Source organism: Lotus japonicus, chromosome 4 (genome assembly GCF_012489685.1).
Source record: "Lotus japonicus ecotype B-129 chromosome 4, LjGifu_v1.2".
In the NCBI taxonomy this organism is placed as follows: domain Eukaryota; kingdom Viridiplantae; phylum Streptophyta; class Magnoliopsida; order Fabales; family Fabaceae; genus Lotus; species Lotus japonicus.
The window spans coordinates 40,304,603-40,312,866 of record NC_080044.1 but is presented as its reverse complement, the minus strand read 5'-3'; the positions used below and the strand labels follow the sequence as shown (position 1 = coordinate 40,312,866).

The following is an 8,264-nucleotide window of genomic DNA, read 5'->3' as shown; positions in this document are numbered from 1 at the left end:
CTTCTGGTTCATCTTCCTCTGGTTCATCTTCCTATGGAGCTTTGCCTTTGTCAGGAACATTTATACTTAAATCTGCAAAGTTTTCAACTAGCTTTGACTGATCAGAGTCAAGCTTATCATCAAATCTAACATGAATAGATTCTTCAATAGTTTTAGCACCAGTATTATAAAATCTGAAACCTTTAGATCGATCAGAGTAACCAAGTAATAGACATTTAGAAGATTTAGCATCAAACTTATGCAATCAATCCTTAGTGTTTAGAACATAGCAAACACAACCAAAAGGATGAAAATAAGAAATGTTGGGTTTTATATTCTTCCACAATTCATAAGGAGTCTTATTCAGAATTGGTCTCACAGAGATTCTGTTCTGAATCTAACATGCTGTGTTTACTGCCTCTGTCCAAAAGTGCTTTGCCATGCCAGTTTCTTGGAGCATGGTTCTAGCCATCTCCTGAAGAGTTATGTTCTTCCTCTCAACAACCCCATTTTGTTGAGGAGTTCTGGGACAAGAGAAATCATGTGCAATTCCATAGGAATCAAACAGACTCTCAAACTTGTCATTCTCAAACTCTCCACCATGGTCACTTCTGACACGCACAATCCTACAAGCCTTCTCGTTTTGCACTTGGGCTATGAAGGTAGAGAACACAGAATGAGACTCATCCTTGCGGGATAGAAATTTTTGTAAGATCAAGTTTTGATCAAGTAGTACAACTCTATGTTTTGATGATTACAAGTTAACAAAGTAGTATGAACAATTATGGTACTCTAACGTGTTTTCTGAGTGTGCTCTTAACAGGCTCTGACCTTAATATCAATCTCACACAAATCAGAAGCACTTTGCTTAAAGAGTGACCCTAGCAACGCTTTCGCAATCTCTATGTTCAATCTGAATAGTAGAAAAGCTTCAGAAGATCTGAAGTTAATCAAGTTTTACGTGGACTCAACTCACTTGAAGTTCTGAAGATCCAGACGTTCTGACAACCCAGACACTCTGAAGGTTCAGATGTTCTGATGGTGTAGAAGACTCTGAAGATCCAGAAGCTGAAAAGTGGAGACTCTGATGTCCAGAAGCAAAATGGCTCTGAAGACCAAGCACTTCTCCTCTGAGTTCAGAATCAGAAGATACAACGGTCAGAGGATCCATGCTTCCCTCTGACTCTGATCAACAAGCTTCACAAGTTCCAACACGAAGCATTCCTCTGATCAGAAGTCTACAACGTTAAAGGTCAAGTCACTATCCAAAGTACAAAAGCAAATGTACTATCCTGACGACCTAACCTAACATTCTCAGCCACAGTAGAAGCTGGAAATCTCAGTTCTGCCCTCCAACGGTAGCATTCCTATGCAATGTTCAAACCCTAATCCTTGGAGTATATATAGAGGCTGAAGACTAAAAGATGCGGTTGGAAGAAACTTATACGCGCAAGCAATATTAAAATCTTCTAAGCATTCTTTCTTGATTGAATTCATTGTGTTTACTACAAGCTTGTAAGAAGCAATTTCTTTGTAAACAATATTTCTTAAACAGTTGTTTAGTTTACCTTTAGGAGATCAAGGTTGATCGGATCCTAGAGAAGACTAAGAGAGTGAATCTTAGTGTGAGCTAAGTCAGTGTATTGTTAGTCACTTGTAGGTTTCAAGTGCAGTTGTAACAATTATCTGATTAGTGGATTGCCTTCATTCTAAGAAGGAAGAAATCACCTTCACGGGTGGACTGGATTAGCTTGAGTGATTTATCTGATTAGTGGATTGCCTTCATTCTATCTCTTATCTTAAGCACTTTACTTGTGTCTCGAAAGATTTGTCAAAATCTTAAGGTGGAAGTTTTATTCTGAAAACGCTATTCAAACCCCCCCTTTCTACCGTTTTTCATACCTTCAATTTTACCCATGTCCAGCGGCTATAGTCGTCAACAATGACCATCCCATATCTTTTACCACCTATATACTCAGTTTTCACTGGTCCAAACAGGTCGATATGCAGAAGTTCCAACGGCCTTGAGGTAGAGACAACATTCTTTGCCTTGAAAGGGACTTTTGTGAATTTGCCTTTCTGACATGCTTCACAAAGAGCATCTAAAGAGAACTTCAGAGTGGGTAAGCCCCTAACAAGGTTGAGCTTACTCAGCTGAGAAATCTTTCTCATACTGGCATGCCCAAACCGTCTATGCCATACCCATTGCTCCTCATTAACAGAGAGAAGACACTTCACATTCTGAGATTCCAACTCAGATAATCTGATCTTATAAATGTTGTTCTTCATCTTGCTGTTAAACAGAACAGAGCCATTGATCAGACTTACAGCCCTGCAAGACTTTTGATTGAAAATAACATCATAACCCTTGTCAGCTAATTGACTTATAGACAATAAGTTGTGAGTTAAGCCGTCTACCAATAAAACATTATCAATGCATGGACTACTATCAACACAAATAGTACCAGTACCAACAATTTTACCCTTCTCATTGCCAACAAAGCCAACTTCGCCTCCAGGCTTAAGTTTTAGCTCTTGGAACATACGCATTTCTCCCATCATGTGACGCGAGCATCCATTGTCCAGATACCATGATTGGTGTTTCAGTGGAGCTATCAAGGATATCTGCAACATAGATAATCTTATCCTTAGGTACCCACTTTCTGGGTCCTCTCTTGTTAGTTACCTCAGAGGTTCTGATCACCTTGGGTTTCTCAACATGATAGTGTAACGGAATTTTTGCATGATATTTAGACATGGAGAAAGTTCCCTTTTTGAGAGGGGGGTTAGCAACTTTAACAGGTAATGGTTCAGGCAATATAGTACCAGAGGGTACAAAACATTCATACAAGGATTTAGCCTTAGGCATAGGAGGCTCATTTCTATTGGGTCTAGAATAGCCAATGCCATGCATTCCATTTCTGCTTACGCCATAGATCATCGAAGCCATTAAGCTTCTGTCTACGCTTTTAGCCAGGAATATTTGAAAGGATTTTTCATATTTAGATTCATTCTTACTATCAGAGGCATCACAAGCAACCACTTCTTCAAGCTTAGCAATCTGGTTCTTAAGCACAGAGTTGGAATTCACTAAAGCATGATTATTATTTATCAATTCAGAAATCATTTTCTCATGTTCAGAAGAAGTCTTAGAAGTAGCAGAGAAGTCCTTTTTCAACTTTTTATGCTTAGTCAATAAAGAGTTATACTTATCCATAATATCAGACAAAGCATGTTTTAGTTCAGAGGTTGAGAAAGAAGCGAATACTTCATTTTCATCGTCTGAGTTAGGATCTTCTTCTGATGATGAGTCAGAGTTAGTTGCATCTTTTGACTCTGCTTCTTTGTCTTTGACAATAGCCATGAGTCCTTGAACTTCACCATCAGAGTCAACATCCTCTGACTCTGATTCATCGAAAGTCACCATCAGACTTTTCTTTGTTTTGAAGTGCTTCTTTGGCTTCTTGTCCTTTTTCAGCTTTGGACAGTCACTCTTGTAGTGCCCTGATTCTTTGCATTCGAAACATGTGACTTCCTTGACTGAGGACTTCTTCTGGCCTGATGAGGATTCAAACTTTCCTTTGGCCTTTCCAGAGCCTCTGTACTTGCTCTGCCTGTGCTTCCAGATGCGGTTGAGCCTTTTGGAGATCAGAGTCAGCTCATTTTCATTAGAATCTTCTGATGCTTCTTCAGATTCTTCTGCTTCAGCTTGGAGAGCTTTTGAATACTCAGATTTAGATTTCAAAGCTATAGACTTCTTCCTCAGATCCTGCATCTCTGAGCGCTTCAGTTCATGACATTTCAGTATGCTGATGAGTTCTTCTAAATTCATATGCTCAACATCTCTTGTAAGCTCTATTGAAGTCACTAAAGGCATCCAGCTTTCAGGAAGACTTCTGATAACCCTTATGACATGATCTTTTGTAGTGTAGCTTTTGTTGAGAGGTCTTATTCCAGCTACAAGCAACTGAAATCTGGAAAACGTATCCTCAATGGACTCGTTAGGTTCCATGATGAAGGATTCATACTTCTGGATCAAGGACAGAGCTTTTGATTCTTTCACTTTCTTATTTCCTTCATGGGACATTTTCAAGGATTCAAAGATACCCTTGGCAAACTCACGATCTGTAATCTTCTGGTACTCTTCATAGGAAATAGCACTAAGAAGAATAGCTCTAGCTTTGTGGTGCTGTGAGTAAAGCTTCTTTTGCTCAGCAGTCATCTCTGATCTGGAGATCTTCTTGCCATCAGCATCAACTAGACGCTCGTAGCCATCCATAATGATATCCCAAAGATCTGCGTCGAAGCCCAGAAAGAAACTTTCAATTCTGTCTTTCCAATATTCGAACCTTTGACCATCGAACATGGGAGGCTTTGCATTGTAACCATCTATTTGCAGTTCACTGGTGGTAGCCATTTGTTTTTTACACCGGCCCGGATCACAGAACAATGTTAGGTGTGGTAATCAGAACTTGCGCTCTGATACCAATTGAAGGTATGAAAACCGATAGAAAGGGGGGGTTTGAATAGCGTTTTCAGAATAAAACTTCCCACTTAAGATTTTAACAAATCTTTCGAGACACAAGTAAAGTGCTTAAGATAAGAGATGAGAAAAGCACACAAGCATTTTATCCTGGTTCACTTGATGAATCACTCAAGCTAGTCCAGTCCACCCGTGAAGGCGATTTCTTCCTTCTTAGAATGAAGGCAATTCACTAATCAGAGATTTGTTACAACTGCACTTGAAACCTACAAGTGACTAACAATACACTGACTTAGCTCACACTAAGATTCACTCTCTTAGTCTTCTCTAGGATCCGATCAACCTTGATCTCCTAAAGGTAAACTAAACAACTGTTTTAGAAATATTGTTTACAAAGAAATTGCTTCTAAAAAGCTTGTAGTAAACACAATGAATTCAATGAAGAAAGAATGCTTAGAAGATTTGAATATTGCTTGCGCGTATAAGTTTCTTCCAACCGCATCTTTTAGTCTTCAGCCTCTATATATACTCCAAGGATTAGGGTTTGAACATTGCATGGGAATGCTACCGTTGGAGGGCAGATCTGGGATTTCCAGCTTCAGTTGTGGCTGAGAATGTTAGGTTAGGTCGTCAGGATAGTACACTTGCTTTTGTACTTTGGATAGTGACGTGACCTTTAACCTTGTTGACATCTGATCAGAGGAATGCTTCGTGTTGGAACTTGTGAAGCTTGTTGATCAGAGTCAGAGGGAAGCATGGATCCTCTGACCGTTGTACCTTCTAATTCTGAACTCAGAGGAGAAGTACTTGGTCTTCAGAGCCATTTTACTTCTGGACTTCAGAGTCTTCACTTTTCAGCTTCTGGATCTTCAGAGTCTTCTACACCATCAGAACTTCTGAGCCTTCACAGTGTCTGGGTTATCAGAACGTCTGGATCTTCAGAACTTCTAGTGAGTTGAGTCCACATCAGAGCTTGATTAACTTCTGATCTTCTGAAGCTTTTCTACTGTTCAGATTGAACATAGATATTGCGAAAGCGTTGCTAGGGTCACTCTTTAAGCAAAGTGCTTCTGATTTGTGTGAGATTATGTTAAGGTCAGAGCCTGTTAAGAGCACACTCAGAAAACACGTTAGAGTACCATAATTGTTCATACTAAAATGTTAACTTGTAATCATAAAAACACAGAGTTGTACTACACGATCAAAACTTGATCTTACAGTTGAATCGCCGGAAATAAGTAATCTCTTCCGAGATTCCGACAATCGCCCTGATGACCCTATTTTAGTAGTGTTTTTAGGGTCATTTCTTTGTTTTTTTTGAGTCTTTTTCTTGAGTCTCATGTAGTGTTTCATGCATTCTCATGCATTTTTATCTTTCTTTGAGTCTTTACTTTGTTTTGTTAATTTTGTAGTTTTATAGGGACTTTTCTTGCATTTTAAGTAAAGTTTAGGACTTGCATGATTTTCTTATGTTATATGAGGGACCTCTTTGCTAATGAGCTCTTTGAGCTTCTGGATATTTGCCTTGACTTGTTGGTTAGGTTTTGAGATCAGAAACAGAAGGAGAAGGGAGGCCAAGAAGCATGGAATTGAAGGAGGACTTAAAGATGCTTGAAGAGGAGTTACAAAGAAGCTAAAAAGTCTTTCCAGCGAAGCTTGAGCGCCTAGGCGGTGGGAATTGGCGCCTAGGCGCTAGTTACATTTCCTGAGCCTCCTGGAATTGGCGCCCACGCGCTTGGAATTGGCGCCTAGGCGCCAATTGCCTTCCAGAGGCAGGTTTCTGCCATGGAATTGGCACTCAGGCGCTCTGAATTGGAGCCTGAGCGCCCAGACTCGTTTATTTTGTGTATAAATAAGGTTTAGGCCAATTTCTTTGGACACTTAGTCATTTTACTCATTTTAGATCAAGTTTGAGAGTTGAGGAGAACCTTGGGGCTTTAGAGAGGCTTCCAACTTGTATTTTTCTCAGGTTCTTTTAACATTTCTTGTATGAATTCTCTAGCCATGAGTGGCTAGTTTTCTTATATGCTTTGGGTTAAGAGATTCTATGAAGTTTTAGTTTGTTAAATCCTATCTCTATGCATGAGTTCTTCATTTACCTTGTATTTCAATTCCATTATGCATGTTTAGCTTTGGTGCACCCTTGCTATAGGCTAGATTATAATAAAATGGAAGTTTGTTATGATTTAGGGACATGAATTGGAATAGGTCCTTCTATGCTTGCTTCTAGGAATAAAGTGAGGGTAGGATTTTGTTGGCCTGAATATATATGCTTAAAAACCTCTTATGAATGATTAAGTACACAAGGAATTGGGCTTAACTTTCAATTTGGGAGAATTACTTTTGTGAGGAATCAACTAGTAAGTACATAGGCTAAAGCAATAAGGGCTAAATCAAGGTTTCACATGCATAGGATAGGTAGACTAAAGTGGATTAGATGATCAACAACCCAAGGCATTTTTCCATCAATTGTTAATTTCAACATTTTCAACATTGCTCTTTTGCAAAACCTTTGTCACAAACATTCAAAACCAATTTCAGAATTTTGCTGTTTTAAGAACTTGCAAACTTTAGGCTTAAATCCACAATTCTGTACACTTGCAGATTTACCAACAAGTTTTTGGCGCCGTTGCCGGGGATTGTTTGTGGTTTTCGGTTTAAGTTGAAGAGTTTGTTTGTTTGTGTTACTAAGCATTGCATTGAATAGGTGTTACTAATCTTTTCTCTGATTTTGTGATTTCAGTTTATGCAAGGTAGACTTGGCACGGATCCGTTGGTGTTTGATCCGGAGCCAGAGCGTACTCTCCATCGTTGTCGAGCTCAGCAAAGAGCTGCTGAGATAGCCGCCATGGCTGTCCATATGACGGAGGAGGAATTGCAAGCCCACATTGAAGAAAGAGTGCAAGAGGCTATTGCTCAAAGACTTCAAGAGCAAGAAGCGGAGAATGCCAATCATTCTCTTAGAGACCTCACCTCGGCTGCCATGAGCTACGATTATCCGGGCAGCATAGTTTCCCCCGATGGCACGGGAAACTTTGAGCTGAGGCCGGCATTCATCAACTTGGTGAGCCAAAATCAGTATGGTGGAGGTGCTCTTGAAGATCCTCATGCACACATGGAGCGGTTCATCCGCAATTGCAACACTTATCGAGTTCAAAATGTTTCAGCGGACACCATCCGCTTGAGTTTGTTTCCTTTCTCTTTGAGGGACACTGCTGAAGAGTGGTTGAATTCACAGCCCTAAGGTAGCATTACATCTTGGGAAGATCTAGCCGAGAAATTCACCACAAGATTTGTTCCAAGAGCCCTCTTGAGAAAGCTTAAGAATGACATCATGACGTTTGCTCAATCCACCGATGAAAATCTCTATGAAGCTTGGGAGAGGTTCAAAAAGCTCTTGAGGAGGTGTCCTCAACACAACCTCGCCCAAGCTGAACAAGTGGCAAAGTTCTATGATGGTCTTCAATATTCTTCGAGGTTTGGCTTGGATGCGGCCTCAAATGGAGAGTTCGATGCCCTACTTCCACAAGTTGGGTACGAGTTGATTGAAAAAATGGCTATTAGAGCCATGAACTCTAGTAATGAACGCCAAGCCCGAAGAGGAGTCCTTGAGGTTGAAGCTTATGATCAGCTCATGGCCTCCAACAAGCAACTCTCCAAGCAAATGAATGAAATTCAAAATCAAATGAAGATGACCAAGGTGATTGGTGGTCGAGTTGCCAAAGTGGAGTGTGTGACTTGTGGAGGGCCACATGACAGTGAAGAATGCACCGAGACTAGACCGGAGGAGGAAGTGAAGGCC

At 40.2% G+C, this 8,264-nt stretch overlaps 1 non-coding gene across 1 annotated transcript; it reads right to left on the bottom strand.

Moving 5' to 3' along the window:
• Positions 1-7,778: 7,778 nt before the first annotated feature.
• On the bottom strand, positions 7,779-7,885 carry LOC130716342 (small nucleolar RNA R71). The gene has a single exon (XR_009011960.1). It is a non-coding gene; the product is annotated as a small nucleolar RNA R71 (small nucleolar RNA).
• Between the last annotated feature and the right edge of the window lie 379 nt (positions 7,886-8,264).